Source organism: Bufo bufo, chromosome 1 (assembly GCF_905171765.1).
Source record: "Bufo bufo chromosome 1, aBufBuf1.1, whole genome shotgun sequence".
NCBI classification, from domain to species: Eukaryota; Metazoa; Chordata; class Amphibia; order Anura; family Bufonidae; genus Bufo; species Bufo bufo.
The window spans coordinates 259235207-259253027 of record NC_053389.1 but is presented as its reverse complement, the minus strand read 5'-3'; positions in this window follow the sequence as shown (position 1 = coordinate 259253027).

Here is a 17821-nt window from a genome sequence, read left to right as displayed (position 1 = left end):
GACGTCCGGATGCGTTTTGCGGATCGGATCCATCTATCAGTGCATCCGTAAAAATCATGCGGACATCTGAATGGAGCTTTACAGGGGGGTGATCAATGACAGGGGGGGTGATCACCACAGTCATTGATCATGCCCCTGTAAGGCTTCATTCAGACGTCCGGATGCGTTTTGCGGATCGGATCCATCTATCAGTGCATCCGTAAAAATCATGCGGACATCTGAATGGAGCTTTACAGGGGGGTGATCAGGGAGTCTATATGGGGTGATCACCACAGTCATTGATCATGCCCCTGTAAGGCTTCATTCAGACGTCCGGATGCGTTTTGCGGATCGGATCCATCTATCAGTGCATCCGTAAAAATCATGCGGACATCTGAATGGAGCTTTACAGGGGGGTGATCAGGGAGTCTATATGGGGTGATCACCACAGTCATAGATCATGCCCCTGTAAGGCTTCATTCAGACGTCCGGATGCGTTTTGCGGATCGGATCCATCTATCAGTGCATCCGTAAAAATCATGCGGACATCTGAATGGAGCTTTACAGGGGGGTGATCAGGGAGTCTATATGGGGTGATCACCACAGTCATTGATCATGCCCCTGTAAGGCTTCATTCAGACGTCCGGATGCGTTTTGCGGATCGGATCCATCTATCAGTGCATCCGTAAAAATCATGCGGACATCTGAATGGAGCTTTACAGGGGGGTGATCAGGGAGTCTATATGGGGTGATCACCACAGTCATTGATCATGCCTCTGTAAGGCTTCATTCAGACGTCCGGATGCGTTTTGCGGATCGGATCCATCTATCAGTGCATCCGTAAAAATCATGCGGACATCTGAATGGAGCTTTACAGGGGGGTGATCAGGGAGTCTATATGGGGTGATCACCACAGTCATTGATCACGCCCCTGTAAGGCTTCATTCAGACGTCCGGATGCGTTTTGCGGATCCGATCCATCTATCAGTGGATCCGTAAAAATCATGCGGACGTCTGAATGGAGCTTTACAGGGGGTTGATCAATGACAGGGGTGTAATCAATGACAGGGGGGGTGATCAGGGAGTCTATATGGGGTGATAACCACAGTCATTGATCACGCCCCTGTAAGGCTTCATTCAGACGTCCGGATGCGTTTTGCGGATCGGATCCATCTATCAGTGCATCCGTAAAAATCATGCGGACATCTGAATGGAGCTTTACAGGGGGGTGATCAATGACAGGGGGGGTGATCACCACAGTCATTGATCATGCCCCTGTAAGGCTTCATTCAGACGTCCGGATGCGTTTTGCGGATCGGATCCATCTATCAGTGCATCCGTAAAAATCATGCGGACATCTGAATGGAGCTTTACAGGGGGGTGATCAGGGAGTCTATATGGGGTGATCACCACAGTCATTGATCATGCCCCTGTAAGGCTTCATTCAGACGTCCGGATGCGTTTTGCGGATCGGATCCATCTATCAGTGCATCCGTAAAAATCATGCGGACATCTGAATGGAGCTTTACAGGGGGGTGATCAGGGAGTCTATATGGGGTGATCACCACAGTCATTGATCATGCCCCTGTAAGGCTTCATTCAGACGTCCGGATGCGTTTTGCGGATCGGATCCATCTATCAGTGCATCCGTAAAAATCATGCGGACATCTGAATGGAGCTTTACAGGGGGGTGATCAGGGAGTCTATATGGGGTGATCACCACAGTCATTGATCATGCCCCTGTAAGGCTTCATTCAGACGTCCGGATGCGTTTTGCGGATCGGATCCATCTGTCAGTGCATCCGTAAAAATCATGCGGACATCTGAATGGAGCTTTACAGGGGGGTGATCAGGGAGTCTATATGGGGTGATCACCACAGTCATTGATCATGCCTCTGTAAGGCTTCATTCAGACGTCCGGATGCGTTTTGCGGATCGGATCCATCTATCAGTGCATCCGTAAAAATCATGCGGACATCTGAATGGAGCTTTACAGGGGGGTGATCAGGGAGTCTATATGGGGTGATCACCACAGTCATTGATCACGCCCCTGTAAGGCTTCATTCAGACGTCCGGATGCGTTTTGCGGATCCGATCCATCTATCAGTGGATCCGTAAAAATCATGCGGACGTCTGAATGGAGCTTTACAGGGGGTTGATCAATGACAGGGGTGTAATCAATGACAGGGGGGGTGATCAGGGAGTCTATATGGGGTGATAACCACAGTCATTGATCACGCCCCTGTAAGGCTTCATTCAGACGTCCGGATGCGTTTTGCGGATCCGATCCATCTATCAGTGGATCCGTAAAAATCATGCGGACATCTGAATGGAGCTTTACAGGGGGGTGATCAATGACAGGGGGGTAATCAATGACAGGGGGGTGATCAGGGAGTCTATATGGGGTGATCAGGGGTGATCAGGGGCTAATAAGGGGTTAATAAGTGACGGGGGGGGGGGTGTAGTGTAGTGTAGTGGTGCTTGGTGGGACTTTACTGAGCTGCCTGTGTCCTCTGGTGGTCGATCCAAACAAATGGGACCACCAGAGGACCAGGTAGCAGGTATATTAGACGCTGTTATCAAAACAGCGTCTAATATACCTGTTAGGGGTTAAAAAAAACACATCTCCAGCCTGCCAGCGAACGATCGCCGCTGGCAGGCTGGAGATCAACTCTCTTACCTTCCGTTCCTGTGAGCGCGCGCGCCTGTGTGCGCGCGTTCACAGGAAATCTCGGCCATCGCGAGATGACGCATATATGCGTGACTCTGCGCAGGGCTGCCACCTCCGGAATGCGATCCTGCGTTAGGCGGTCCGGAGGTGGTTAACATAGGCGTGCGCACAGGGTGTGCCGGGTGTGCCTGGGCACACCCTAATCAAGTCGACTCGAGGCTCTGTCAGGGCTGTGAAGCGCTGAAAGCACTATAGAAACATAGAAACATAGAATGTGTCGGCAGATAAGAACCATTTGGCCCATCTAGTCTGCCCAATATACTGAATACTATGGATAGCCCCTGGCCCTATCTTATATGAAGGATGGCCTTATGCCTATCCCATGCATGCTTAAACTCCTTCACTGTATTTGCAGCTACCACTTCTGCAGGAAGGCTATTCCATGCATCCACTACTCTCTCAGTAAAGTAATACTTGCTGATATTACTTTTGAACCTTTGCCCCTCTAATTTAAAACTATGTCCTCTTGTAGCAGTTTTTCTTCTTTTAAATATTCTCTCCTCTTTTACCTTGTTGATTCCCTTTATGTATTTAAAAGTTTCTATCATATCCCCTCTGTCTCGTCTTTCTTCCAAGCTATACATGTTAAGGTCCTTTAATCTTTCCTGATAAGTATTGTCCTGCAATCCATGTACTAGTTTAGTAGCTCTTCTCTGAACTCCCTTCAAAGTATCAATATCCTTCTGGAGATATGGTCTCCAGTACTGAGCACAATACTCCAAATGAGGTCTCACTAGTGCTCTGTAGAGCGGCATGAGCACCTCCCTCTTTCTACTGGTAATGCCTCTCCCTATACACCCAAGTATTCTGCAAGAATTTCCTGCTGCTCTATGACATTGTCTGCCTACCTTTAAAGAGGACTTTTCACTACAATAAAAAATCTAAACTAAGCATACAGACATGGAGAGCGGCACCCAGGGATCTCCCTGCACTTACTATTATCCCTGGGCGCTACTCCGTTCTCCCGGTATAGGCTCCGGTATCTTCATATTTTTGGCTCAACTGGGTGGAGCCTGCCGGCGTCTCCTTCTCCCAGGCTGTAGCGCTGGCCAATCGCAGCGCTCAGCTCATAGCCTGAGAGTTTTTTTTTTCTCTCAGGCTATAAGCTGAGCGCTGCGATTGGCCAGCACTCCAGGCTAGGAGAAGGAGACGCCGGCAGGCTCCACCCAGTTGAGCCGAAAATATAAAGATACCGGAGCCTATACCGGGAGAACGGAGCGGCGCCCAGGGATAATAGTAAGTGCAGGGAGATCCCTGGGCGCCGCTCTCCATGTCTGTATGCTTAGTTTAGATTTTTTATTGTAGTGAAAGGTCCTCTTTAAGTCTTCTGAAATAATGACCCCTAAATCCCTTTCCTCAGATACTGAGATTAGGACTGTATCACTGATTTTATATTCTGCTTTTGGGTTTTTACGCCCCAGGTGCATTATCTTGCACTTATCAACATTAAATTTTAGTTGCCAGATTTTTGACCATTCCTTTAGTTTTCCTAAATCCTTTTCCATTTGGTGTATCCCTCGAGGAACATCAACCCTGTTACAAATCTTTGTGTCATCAGCAAAAAGACACACCTTACCATCGAGGCCTTCTGCAATTTCGCTGATAAAGATATTAAACAATATGGGTCCCAGAACAGATCCCTGAGGTACCCCTCTTGTAACAAGACCATGGTCTGAATATACTCCATTGACTACAACCCTCTGTTGTCTGTCCCTCAGCCACTGCCTAATCCATTCAACAATATGGGAGTCCACGCACAAAGACTGCAATTTATTGATAAGCCTTCTATGTGGGACAGTATCAAAAGCCTTACTAAATTCTAGATAAGCGATGTCTACTGCACCTCCCCCATCTATTATTTTAGTCACCCAATCAAAAAAAATCAATAAGATTAGTTTGACATGATCTCCCTGAAGTAAACCCATGCTGTTTTTTTTATCTTTCAATCCATGGGATTTTAGATGTTCCACAATCCTCTCCTTAAGTATGGTTTCCATTAATTTCCCCACTATTGATGTCAGGCTTACTGGCTTATAGTTGCCCGATTCCTCCCTACTACCTTTCGTGAATGGGCACAACATTTGCTAATTTCCAATCATCTGGGACGACTCCTGTTGCCAGTGATTGGTTAAATAAATCTGTTAATGGTTTTGCTAGTTCACCACTGAGCTCTTTTAATAGCTTTGGGTGTATCCCATCAGGCCCCTGTGACTTTTTTGTATTAATTTTAGACAGCTGACTTAGAACCTCTTCCTCTGTAAAGACACATGCATCAAAATATTCATTAGTCTTCTTTCCTAACTGAGGTCCTGTTCCTTCACTTTCCTTTGTAAAAACTGAACAGAAGTATTCATTGAGGCAGTCAGCTAGTTCTTTATCTTCTTCCATATACCTTCTTTCTTTTGTTTTTAATTTGTTAATTCCTTGTTTTAGTTTCCTTTTTTAATTTATGTATCTGAAGAATGTCTTATCACCTTTTTTCACAGCAAATGTCCTTTCTCCCTGTGCTTTAGAAGCTCTCATAACTTGTTTGGCCTCTCTCTCTGCCTAATCTTATAAATTTGCCTGTCATCCTCGTTTTTTTGTTTTTTTTTATAATTACTAAATGCTATCTTTTTGTTTTTAATGATTTTGGCCACTTCTGCTGAGTACCACAGCCTACTGCAATTTTATGTTGCCTTCAATAGTGCCACTTTTAAGTAGTCCCATTTCTCCTGTACTCCATTGAAACTGTTCCAATCTGATAGGGCCTCGTATACCGCTAATCTAATTTTATAAAAGTCAGTTTTTCTAAAATCTAAAACTTTTGTTTTTGTGTGGTGTGACTTAGTCACTGTACTTATAGTAAACCACACTGACTGGTGATCACTAGATCCCAAGCTTTCCCCTACAGTAATATCAGATACCAAATTCCCATTTGTGAATACTAAATCTAAAATGGCCTCCTTCCGGGTTGGCTCCTCAACTACTTGCTGTAGAGATAATCCCAGTAGGGAATTTAGAATTTAGAATATCTGTACTCCTGGCAGAATTAGCTATTTTGGTTTTCCAGTTTACATCAGGAAGATTGAAGTCTCCCATAATTATAACTTCCCCCTTCAATGTAATTTTAGCTATTTCCTCAACTAGTAGATCATCTAATTCTTTGACTTGGCTAGGTGGTCTATATATCACACCTACACGAGTTACCTTATGATTATCAAGCTGCAAGGTAACCCAAACTGACTCTAAATTGTTCTCGCTAACTTGTATCAAATTACATTTTATGCTATCTTTTACATACAGGGCCACCCCTCCCCCTTCTTGCCTTCTCTGTCTTTCCTGTATAGAGAGAACCCTGGTATTGTTATACACCTCTTCCTTCTTGGTCCTTGGTGATCCACTGTGAAGGCTGCGCACAGTGTGAGGCCGCGCTGTGACCTCCCACTGTGTGCGCCCACACAGCAGACTGTACAAGAGGATTACCAAGTGGGGGAGGTGAGGAGCGGCAGCATCCGGAGCAGAATCGGTAAGTGTTTTTTTTTATTTGGGTTTTTGATATGAGGCACTGGGGGCTGAAGAGAGGCTGCTGTGGGGCTGATATGAGGCACGGGGGGCTGATATGAGGCTGCTGGGGGGCAGAAGAGGGGCACTGGGGGTTTATATGAGGGACTGGGGGGCTGAAGAGGGGCATTGGGGGCTGATATGAGGCACTAGGGGGCTGAAGAGAGGCTGTTGGGGGGCTGAAGAGGGGCACTGGGGGGCTGAGCAGGGGCACTGGGGGGCTGAAGAGGAGTACTGGGGTCTTATATTAGGCACTGGGGGCTGATATGAGGCACTGGGGGATGATATGAGGCACAGGGGCTCTGATCTGAGGTCTGATTGGGGGTCATTCACATTGGGGTCTGATCTGAGGTCTTATTGGGGTCTTATTAACATTGGGGGTCTTATTGGGGCTGTCAGCTGAGGTCGGATTAACATTGGGGGTCTTATTGCTGGTCTGACCTCAGGTGTAATGAAAAATATTTTTTCTTATTGTCCCTCTCTAAAACCTAGGTGCGTCTTATGGGCCGGAGCGTCTTATAGGGCGAAAAATACAGGTACGTTTAAAAATGATTTCTTATCTCTTTATTATATTGATAGTGTGGGTCTGTATGTATGCAGAGTGTATTTGTAAATATATATGTGTGTGTGTGTGTGTATATAATATATACATAGATACACGCTCGCGACGTGTGTGTTTGTACTTTAGGGTGCACACCCTAATGCAATAGGCTGCGCACGCCTATGAGTGGTGATATCTCCTATCCTATTCTACCTACTTTCCCTCATTGGACAAATTATTCCCAGTACTAGAAAACACCTTTTAATTCTTTTTTAATCCTTAAAAAAGTTTTCTGGCCTTGGAATCGAAAACCCCTAAACATGAAAAAGCAGACTCAACTGCTCATGTTCCCACCGTTGCTCAGTTCCGGTCTGTTTCTTCACCCTGTGGGACTAGGAAGCTGCTTGGTCCTGTTACCATTGTGGCCAATCACAGGCCTCATCAGTCACAGTGGCTTGAAAGGTACCTCACAGCTGTGATATACTGTTAAAGCTTATGTGACCACTGAGACCTGTCATTGGCCACAGCAGTCACAGGACCCAGCTCGTCATGTGGGGACTAGAATTGACCAGGAATGGAATAGCATTAGGACTGTCGACAGTTCAATCTAGTTTTTTATGTTCAAGGGCATAGGTCTAAATAATAAGGGTTGTCAGGTCCGCCAGCCAACTCCTTTAACATACCTCAAATGGGTTTTCTCCGTCATAGAAAACAATGATATATTACTATGACTGATTGCTGCAGGTGTACCTGCCGGGAACCCCATGGTTCCTAAGTATTAAAGGAAATGTGTGACCAAAAGTTTTATCTGGCAGTTAAAGCCAGATAACACATTTGTTTGTTTTTTGTAAGGCTATGTTCACATCAGCGTTCAGCCTTTCCGTTTTCCTGCTCCGTTATAGGAGCAGGAAAACGGAAAGGACGGATTCGGCTCATAACTGCCTAATCTGTTTATATTTTCTGATTACAGATTTTTTTATTCTCTTTGCTGGACATGATTATGGGGGCTGCCATTTTGCCTGAGCTGTTCTTAACAGCGTTTAGAAAACTTTAAGGAAATTGCTTTACGGCAGCCTCATGGGCCATAAACACAATGGCCTGGAGCTGACCCTATTGACTTCTATGGGATAGTTATCTAGGCATGATCTGTTAACTGCAGAGGTCATTGTACAAAGACAGAAAAGATAAGCTTGGAAATCATCTATTGTGAATGGTGGATCCTGTCTTATCTAAATGTAATACCGCAGGATTACCCCCAAGCCAGCAGAGGTAGCTGTGTGAGATGTATACATCAACATGGATGAAGCCAGGACCCAGGGGTGAGAGGTAGATGTGTGCTGTGTGAGGCAGTTGAAACTGAGCTGCTGAATGAGCAGTTTCCAGAGGGTCTGGCTCTGTTACCCACAAAGCAGGTCACAGACTTGGCTGAAAGCCAGATTAGGAGATTCCAAGACTGGTTTATTGACAGGGACAGATGCCGGCAGGTGAACCGTAAAGTGCACACCCCAGAATACCATGGGTTCCTGAGAGGTAGGGATGAGCAAATTGACTTTGGATGAAACATCCGAAGTCGATTCACATAATACTTTGTTTTAATACTGTACGGAGCGAGCGCTCCATACAGTATTAGAATGTATTGTCTCCTATGAGCCGAAGTTATTACTTCACGAAGACTCGCGAGACTTCGCATAATAACTTCATAAATCAATTTCCACTGTAAATAAACATTTCCCAAACTCGGGTTCGGTTCCGAGTGGTACCCTGTGCTTGCTCCGTACAGTATTCAAACTAAGTATTATGCTAATCGACTTCGGATGTTTCATCCTAAGTCGATTCTCTCATCCCAACTGAGAGGACCTAGTGAGGGTCATTGGCCATAGTGAGACACATGTGCAGGCAGCAACAGTGAGCATAGCATTCCCCAGGACAGGGAATATATGTTGTTTAAGTTTGTTAGACACACTGTCATTTCAGAGTCAGCACCCAGTGTCTTAGTTATTGTTAAGGAGACATTGTTCATTGCTATACCCTGAGAAATGACATGTAAGGGATACAGAGACTCCCCTCACACAGGTGTGTCTCTGAAGACAGGGTCGATGTCTGATTATTCTAAACCCTGAGAGACTAAGTGTAAGGCAGAGGGAGACTCCCCTCACACAGGCTTGTGGATGAAGACAGGGTCAATGTCTGATTATTGTAAATCCTGAGAGACTACGTGTGAGGAAGACTCCCCTAACACAGGCGTGCGGCTAAAGAAAGGGTCAATGTCTTATTATTGTAAACCTGAGAGACTACGTGTAAAGGAGAGGTAGACTCCCCTTACACAGGCGTGCGACTGAAGACAGGGTCAATGTCTGATTATTGTAAAACTGAGAGACTACGTGTGAGGAAGACTCCCCTAACACAGGCGTGCGGCTAAAGAAAGGGTCAATGTCTTATTATTGTAAACCTGAGAGACAACGCGTGAGTGAGAGGCTCTCCTTACACAGGTGTGCAACTGAAGACAGGGTGAATGTCTGATTATTGTAAACCCTGAAAGACAACGTGAGAGGGAGACTTCCCTCACACAGGTGTGCGGCTGAAGACAGGGTAAATGTCTGATTATTGTAAACCTGAGAGACTACGTGTAAAGGAGAGGTAGACTCCCCTTACACAGGCGTGCGACTGAAGACAGGGTCAATGTCTGATTATTGTAAACCTGAGAGACTACGTGTGAGGAAGACTCCCCTAACACAGGCGTGCGGCTAAAGAAAGGGTCAATGTCTGATTATTGTAAACCTGAGAGACTACGTGTAAAGGAGAGGTAGACTCCCCTTACACAGGCGTGCGACTGAAGACAGGGTCAATGTCTTATTATTGTAAACCTGAGAGATGATGTGTAAGTGAGAGGTAGACTCCCCTTACACAGGCGTGCGACTGAAGACAGGGTCAATGTCTGATTATTGCAAACCTGAGAGACTACGTGTAAAGGAGAGGTAGACTCCCCTTACACAGGCTTGTGGATGAAGACAGGGTCAATGTCTGATTATTGCAAACCTGAGAGACTACGTGTGAGGAAGACTCCCCTAAGGCCTCTTTCACACTTGCGTTGTCCGGATCCGGCGTGTACTCCACTTGCCGGAATTACACGCCGGATCCGGAAAAACGCAAGTGTACTGAAAGCATTTGAAGACGGAACCGTCTTCCAAATGCGTTCAGTGTTACTATGGCACCCAGGACGCTATTAAAGTCCTGGTTGCCATAGTAGTAGTGGGGAGCGGGGGAGCGGTATACTTACAGTCCGTGCGGCTCCCGGGGCGCTCCAGAATGACGTCAGAGCGCCCCATGCGCATGGATGACGTGATCCATGTGATCACATGATCCATGCGCTTGGGGCGCCCTGACGTCACTCTGGAGCGCCCGGGGAGCCGCACGGACGGTAAGTATGCTGCTCCCCCGCTCCCCGCTACACTTTACCATGGCTGCCAGGACTTTAGCGTCTTGGCAGCCATGGTAACCACTCTGAAAAAGCTAAATGTCGGCTCCGGCAATGCGCCGAAACGACGTTTAGCTTAAGGCCGGATCCGGATCAATGCCTTTCAATGGGCATTAATTCCGGATCCGGCCTTGCGGCAAGTGTTCCGGATTTTTGGCCGGAGCAAAAAGCGCAGCATGCTGCGGTATTTTCTCCGGCCAAAAAACGTTCCGTTCCGGAACTGAAGACATCCTGATGCATCCTGAACGGATTTCTCTCCATTCAGAATGCATTAGGATAATCCTGATCAGGATTCTTCCGGCATAGAGCCCCGACGACGGAACTCTATGCCGGAAGACAAGAACGCAAGTGTGAAAGAGCCCTAACACAGGCGTGCGGCTAAAGAAAGGGTCAATGTCTTATTATTGTAAACCCGAGAGACAACGCGTGAGTGAGAGGCTCTCCTTACACAGGCGTGCAACTGAAGACAGGGTGAATGTCTGATTATTGTAAACCCTGAAAGACAACGTGAGAGGGAGACTTCCCTCACACAGGTGTGCGGCTGAAGACAGGGTAAATGTCTGATTATTGTAAAGCCTGAGAGACGACATGTGAGAGAGACGGAGACTTCCCTCACACAAGTGTGCGGCTGAACACAGGATCAATGTCTGATTATTGTAAACCCTGAAAGATGACGTGTGAGGGAGAAGGATACTCCCCTTACACAGGCGTGCAGCTGAAGACAGGTTAAATGTCTGATTATTGTAAACCCTGAGAGACTACGTGTAAGGGAGAGTCCCCTTGCACTGGTGTGGGGTGAGAAGACAGGGTAAATGTCTGATTATTGAGAACTCTGAGAGATGACGTGTGAAGGAGAGGGAGACTGCCTTTACACAGGCATGCAGCTGAAGACAGGGTAAATGTCTGATTATTTTAAACCTTGAGAGACTACATATAAGGGAGAGGGAGACTTCCCTTACACAGGCGTGCAGCCCAAAACAGAGTTAACCCAGAGTTATTTGTTGAATATTACTTTCCTCTGTTCTAAGTGTTATCCGTTATTTCCTGACAGCTTTACAGTAAAATCCTATCTTAAGGAAAAACTGCTTCCAGTTTCCTGCACATGTCCTGCACCTTACATATCCATAGAGGCGATATCATTACAGGAAGGATTAGAATGACAGATAAGCAGATGACTGCAGTTAAGTGATCTGTACAGAATATAGATTTTTTTTTTTTAACTCTTTAAAAAGATGTTAAACGTAAAAACGTGATTTAAACAATAGGTCATTTTCTGATGACACATTCCCTTTAAGGGGGAGATTTTCTTATCCCCTGCACCTAGGGTTGGGCAATATCAAAAATATTCCCATGATAACGATATTAAGAAATATATTGCGATAACGATATATATGTCAATAAATGCCCATTTAGAAGAAAAAAAACATCTGGGGCCACAAGGAGACATACTCTATGGGGCAGCCACAAGGAGACATTATACTGTATGGGTCCGCCACAAGGAGACATTATACTCTATGGGGCAGCCACAAGGAGACATTATACTGTATGGGGCACTGGGGCAGCCACAAGAAGACATTATACTGTATAGGGGAATTGGGGCAGCCACAAGGAGACATTATACTGTATTGGGCAGCCACAAGGAGACATTATACTCTATGGGGCAGCCACAAGGAGACATTATACTGTATGGGGCACTGGGGCAGCCACAAGGAGACATTATACTATATAGGGGAATTGGGGCAGCCACAAGGAGACATTATACTGTATTGGGCAGCTACAAGGAGACGTTATACTGTATGGGGCAGACACAAGGAGATGTTATACTTTATGGGGCAGCCACAAGAAGACATTATACTGTATGGAGCAGCCACAATGAGATGTTATACTGTATGGGGCAGCGATAAGGAGACGTTATACTGTATGGGGCAGCGATAAGGAGACGTTATACTGTATGGGGCAGCCACAAGGAGACATTATACTGTATGGGGCAGCCACAAGGAGACATTATACTGCATGGGGCAGCCACAAGGAGACATTATACTGAATGGGGCACTGGGGCAGCAACAAGGAGACATTATACTGTATGGGGCAGCCACAAGCCCCCCCTCCCCTTAGTATAACATACGTGGTCATAGACAAACATAACACCTTTATTTAAGACATTCGGGCTATCTTTTATGGTCTCTCTCACACTCCTCTTCTTCCATCACTTGCAGGCGAACTCTGTGGGGGTCGGCGTGAGACTTCACCCACCTCATCGCTCCTGTGCTGCTCGGCAGCCTTGCTCTTTATTTGATCCAGATGTCGGTGGGCGGAGACTTCATTATGGGAGCTCGGAGGAGCCGGGGGCGGCCATGCCGGCTCTAATTGGTACCTGGTATGCATGGATACAGGGGCGGGCGGACGCAGATTTTGAAGCCGTCAGCGCATATGACCGCTTCTATGACGTCACAAAATACTGCGGTTATTAGGAAATAGCGATATCGCCATATCGCTGTTTCTTAATACCGTGGTATATCGACAAGACCAGTATATCGTTCAACCCTACCTGCACCATCTGAGAATGTGCTTACAGGGGTTGTCTCTCTTCAGCAAATAGCATTTATCATGTAGAGAAAGCTAATACAAGGAACTTATTAATGTATTATTATTATCCATATTGCTTCCTTTGCTGGTTTGATTCATTTCTCCATCACATTATACACTTCTTGTTTACATGGTTACGACCACCCAGCAATCCATTAGTGGTGGTCGTGCTTGCACACTATAGGAAAAAGCAACGGTTTGTGTGCATGAGCCCTTACACAGCAGCACTACCAGCCTGTTTTGCACCTTGTATTGCATGCTAAAATGCATGGTTTCTTGTGCATAAGGCCTAAAAATTAACAGGTAATATTTTCTTGGGCCCCCACAATCAATTCCACTGGTATGCCCTAGACAACCCAGTCCAACACTGATCACCCCTTTTCCCAGTTTTACACATAAAAGTACTGCGCCCCATACGAAAATGTCCAAACTATTAAACTATAATAATATTTTTCCTGAATGGTGAAAGACATTTTTTGGGTCACTGTCTCCCTAAAAAATTTTTTTTATAAAAAGTGAAAATAGTACCAATAAGAACTAAAGCTTGCCCCACAAAAAACAAGCCTGCACCCAGCTCTGTAGATGGAAATATAGGAAAGGTTATGGCTGTGCAAAGAAAATGTTAGTTTTTTTTTCAAAAGTTTCTATTTATTTAGTAAAACATGATAAAAACTACGGTATATAAATTTGGCATTGCCAAACTCGTGCTGACCTGCATGCAGAATAGTCATCATGTAATTTTTAGCGCACAATGAACACCGTAAAAACATAACCCAAAAAACCAGGACAGAATTTAATTTCTCATTTTCCAATAAAAGATATGAAAACAAAATGGTGCATATACCACAATGTAGAGAAAAGGAAATCGGCACTCACCAAGAATCTTTTTGCCGCTTTTATTATTTCTTCATTAAAAACACGGGGGATGCGGGTACAGCCCAGCAAAAAAGGCAACAGCCGTTTCGCATCTTCTGCGCTTCCTCAGGCCTCAAACGGTGCATATGTGAATAAAAACTTTTAAAGGGAATGTGTCTTCAGAAAATGACCTGCTGTTTAAATCACTTTTTTTATGTTTAACATATTTTTAAAGAATTTTTGATGTTTTTCATTTTCCATGTATTCCATAAAATTAAACAAAAAAGATAAAATCCTGCAGTTTTCGCACTGGCCACTATGTCTAATAATTGGCACCATTTTTTGGTCTGTACAAATCGCTTTACTGCAGTTAAGTCATTCTAATCCTGCCGGTAATAATATCACCTCTGTGTATAGATGAGACAGGATCCTCCATTCTCAATACGTGATTGTCAAATCTTATCTATTCTTTCCTTGTACAATGAAAGAGCATGGTCATAGAGCATGTCTAGAAAACTCTCCCATAGAAGTCAGTGAGGCCCCCCCCCCCCCTGACCACTGTATCTATGGACCATGGAGCTGCCGTAAATCAATTTTCTTAATGCTTTCTAAATGCTGTTAAGAACAGCTCAGGCAAGATGGCCGCCCCCATAATCATGTTCAGGAAATAGAATTAAAAATTCTACCTTCAGAAAATAAAAACAGATTAGAAAAAAAGGAAATGTGCTACTATCTAATTTTAACTGGCAGATAACATTTTTGGTGACACATTTCCTCAAAATGTTATGGCTCTTGAAAAGCGGGAGGAAAAAAAATGGAAATAAAAATTGTATGGGTCCTTAAAGGGTAAAGGGATTTTTTACTTTTTAGGGGGGAGCTGTTCAGTATATAATAGTCCTGTCCTGTCAGCATTGTATAGTCTTATACTGGAAGTTTCATGGCAGGTGTAGTCCCATTGGTGTATTCTGTTTGTATATAGCAGCAGCCAATGGCGATTGTCACTTATTACACAATGTTTTATGAACAATATCATTTCATAATGTGTTACACTATAAACGCCACACTATTATTTAAATTGTCATAATGTGCCAAGTCTTTATCTAGAAGCAAATAAACATATCTGCAACTTGGTGGAATATCCAGATATTTATGGGAGAGGTCGTTTGGCAGTGAGGCTGTAAGCTCCGTGGGAGTAAATACTGATTATCAGCTGCTATGAGCATCCTAAGGTCTAATTTATAACTGGATCATAAAGAGGATCTAATATGATGTGAAAATGTCACTCTTGCTGGAATTAATCTCCTGAATTTCACAGGGCACGATGCCAAATAAAATGAGGCTGGGTAGACGGGTATAATCTCATTACAGATTTACTATCACAATGCAGTGCTTGACTATCAGTGGTCACAATAAATAATTAATCACTTACACGCCTGGCTGCACAATCAACCTGGATTTGTGTTTATTGGACTTGTTTACATTATTACGTTTATTAATAAAGTTGTGCATAAAAAAAACTATTTAACTGGGCACATGAAGGGTGCAAGTGTGCCTCTGAGTGATCAATTTATTAAAAAGTGGGACCCCTTTAGAAAAGTCAAAATGAATTACCATTGCATTGTGAATTTGTATTTTTCGCCCTATAAGACGAGTAAAATAAGATTTTTTAAAAAAAATTTTTTAACAGATATCATATCAGACCCCCAATGTTAATCAGACCTCAAATCAGACCCCAGTGTTTCAAAGACCTCATATGAGACTCCCAATCAGAACTCCAGTGTTCATCAGACCCCCAGTGTTTCTCACACCTCATATCAGACCCCCAATTAGACGCCCAGTGTTGATGAGACCCCAATCAAACACGCAGTGATCCTCAGATCAGACCCCCAGTGTATCTCAGACCTAAGATCAGACCCCCAGTGTTGATGAGACCCCCAATCAGACCCTCAGTGATTCTTAATCCTTAGATCGATTCACCTCTCCTGCACCAGATGACATTGACATCCGGGAGATCCTCTTCCTGCTGAACTGTGCTGTGACCTGACATCACATAGCGTGAGTTCACAGAGCCTGCCAACGTCCTCACACTGCGTGCAAATCACAGCACAGCGTGAGGCACCAGCGGAAGAAGACAGGGGAGTGATGAGTACAGAGCCAGCACAGGGAGTGCTGCATTCACCACTCTCTGGTCCTGAGTTGATGACTGCTCCCCACATTTGGGAAGGGGGGGGGGGGGGCAAAAAATACAGTACATTAATATTATTGTTCAATTACATTTTTTGGCATTGGCAAATGATGGTAGAATTTTAAAGGAGTATTGTGATAAAAATGTATCCACTGTGATGTCGGTGGAACGCGCGCACTGGCATTTCCTGTCGACCAGCCAGCAGAGAACTTATCCTCCCCGACACTCCATGCTGTGTGCTTCTGCAGGCCATCCCCGCCTGCTTCCTGCTGATTGCTCCATTAGGCTACCTGCACATGGGTACAGGTTTACAAACAGAAAATCCACACAGATTACCATGGAGATTTATGTGCATTTCTACACCTAATCTACAACAAAAATCGAGTGTGTTACTCAAGGTCATTGCTAGGGTCTCAAAAGATGTGGGGCCCAAGCCCCAATGCATATGTCCCAATTCTCTAAGTCAGCCAAATGACCCCCCTCCCCGCAAACACTAGCACTGAAGACATTTTACTGTACTTGCTATACAGCAGCACATACCTGTCACATCCAGTGCCTCAAGGTGACGTCTCCTCTGATGTAGATCTTCTCTGTCATCATCTTCATTCTGTCTGGACAACTTATCTCAGCCGTGCCTCGTCTCTGCAGAGTGTGACACACAGACATCTTAGCTTCCTCACATTTCTATCATCATCCCCCAACCTGGAGTCCCAACAGTGTTATCCTGCTGTTTGCTGTGCTCCCCAATAGCCCCAAATACTATTCTGAGGAAAATTTGTGCCCCCAGAGTAATAGTGCTTCTCCAAGTCCCACCAATAGTAATTCCCTTCTAGAATGCCCTCATTAGTAATACTGCCCCTACTGTGCCCCCAACAGTGATAATGCTCCCCAAGAGTTCCCACATTAGTATAAGAGACCTCCAGTATTAATAATACCCTCACAGAGCCCCCAGTAGAAATAAGCCCCCCCCCCTATAGTTCCCCCAGTGGTAATAAAGCTCTCTACAGACCCCTCATTATTAATAAGGCCCCCATAGTGCTCTTAGTAGAAATAAGGCCGATCTATAAGTCTCTCCTATAGAGTCCCCAGTAGTAAAAAGAATGCCTATAGTGTCCCCTGGATTTAAAATGCCCCCAGTATTTATAATGCCCCCCACTGTTATAATGCTCACCCTGAAGTGCCCCCAGTATTTATTTCGCCCCCTACTATTATACTTCTCACCTGAACTGCCCCAGTATTTATATTGCTCCCTGTAGTTATATTCCTCTCTTTAGTGTCCTCAGAAATCATAATTTCTCAGCCCCAGTCACATGTAAATAACATTATTTCCCTCTCTCCACCATAGAGTCCCATGTAAATACCATCACACCATCTCTCCAGCCCTGTGCAATATACAGTCCCATGTAAATAACATCCCTCTCTATCTACAGCCCCTTCCAAAATGCAGTCCCATGTAAATAACATCATACCATCTCTCCTGCCCCCTCCAATATACAGTCCCACGTAAATAACATCACCCCCTCCCCAGCTGCCTTCAACAAACAGTCCCATGAAAATAACATCACTCCCTCCCCCAGACACCTTCAACATACAGTTCCATGTAAATAACATCACCCCCTCCCCAGCCACCTCTAATATTCAGTCCCATGTAAATAACATTATCCCCTCAACATTCAGTCCCATGTAGCCGTCGAGCATCCCTCCCTCACTGCGCCTGCGCTGAATACTGAACGGGACAGCGCAGGCGCAAGAATTTCCCCAGGACACAGGGCCGACAGGAGGCGGTGAACACTGCCTGGCCCTGTCAATCAAGGATGGCAGGGCGTGACATGAGGTGGGAGAACAAAGCCTCTAGGAGCAGGAGCAACGCCCCCCTGCTCCTAGGGGCTAATTTGCATATAATAAAACATAAAATTGCACAAAAAC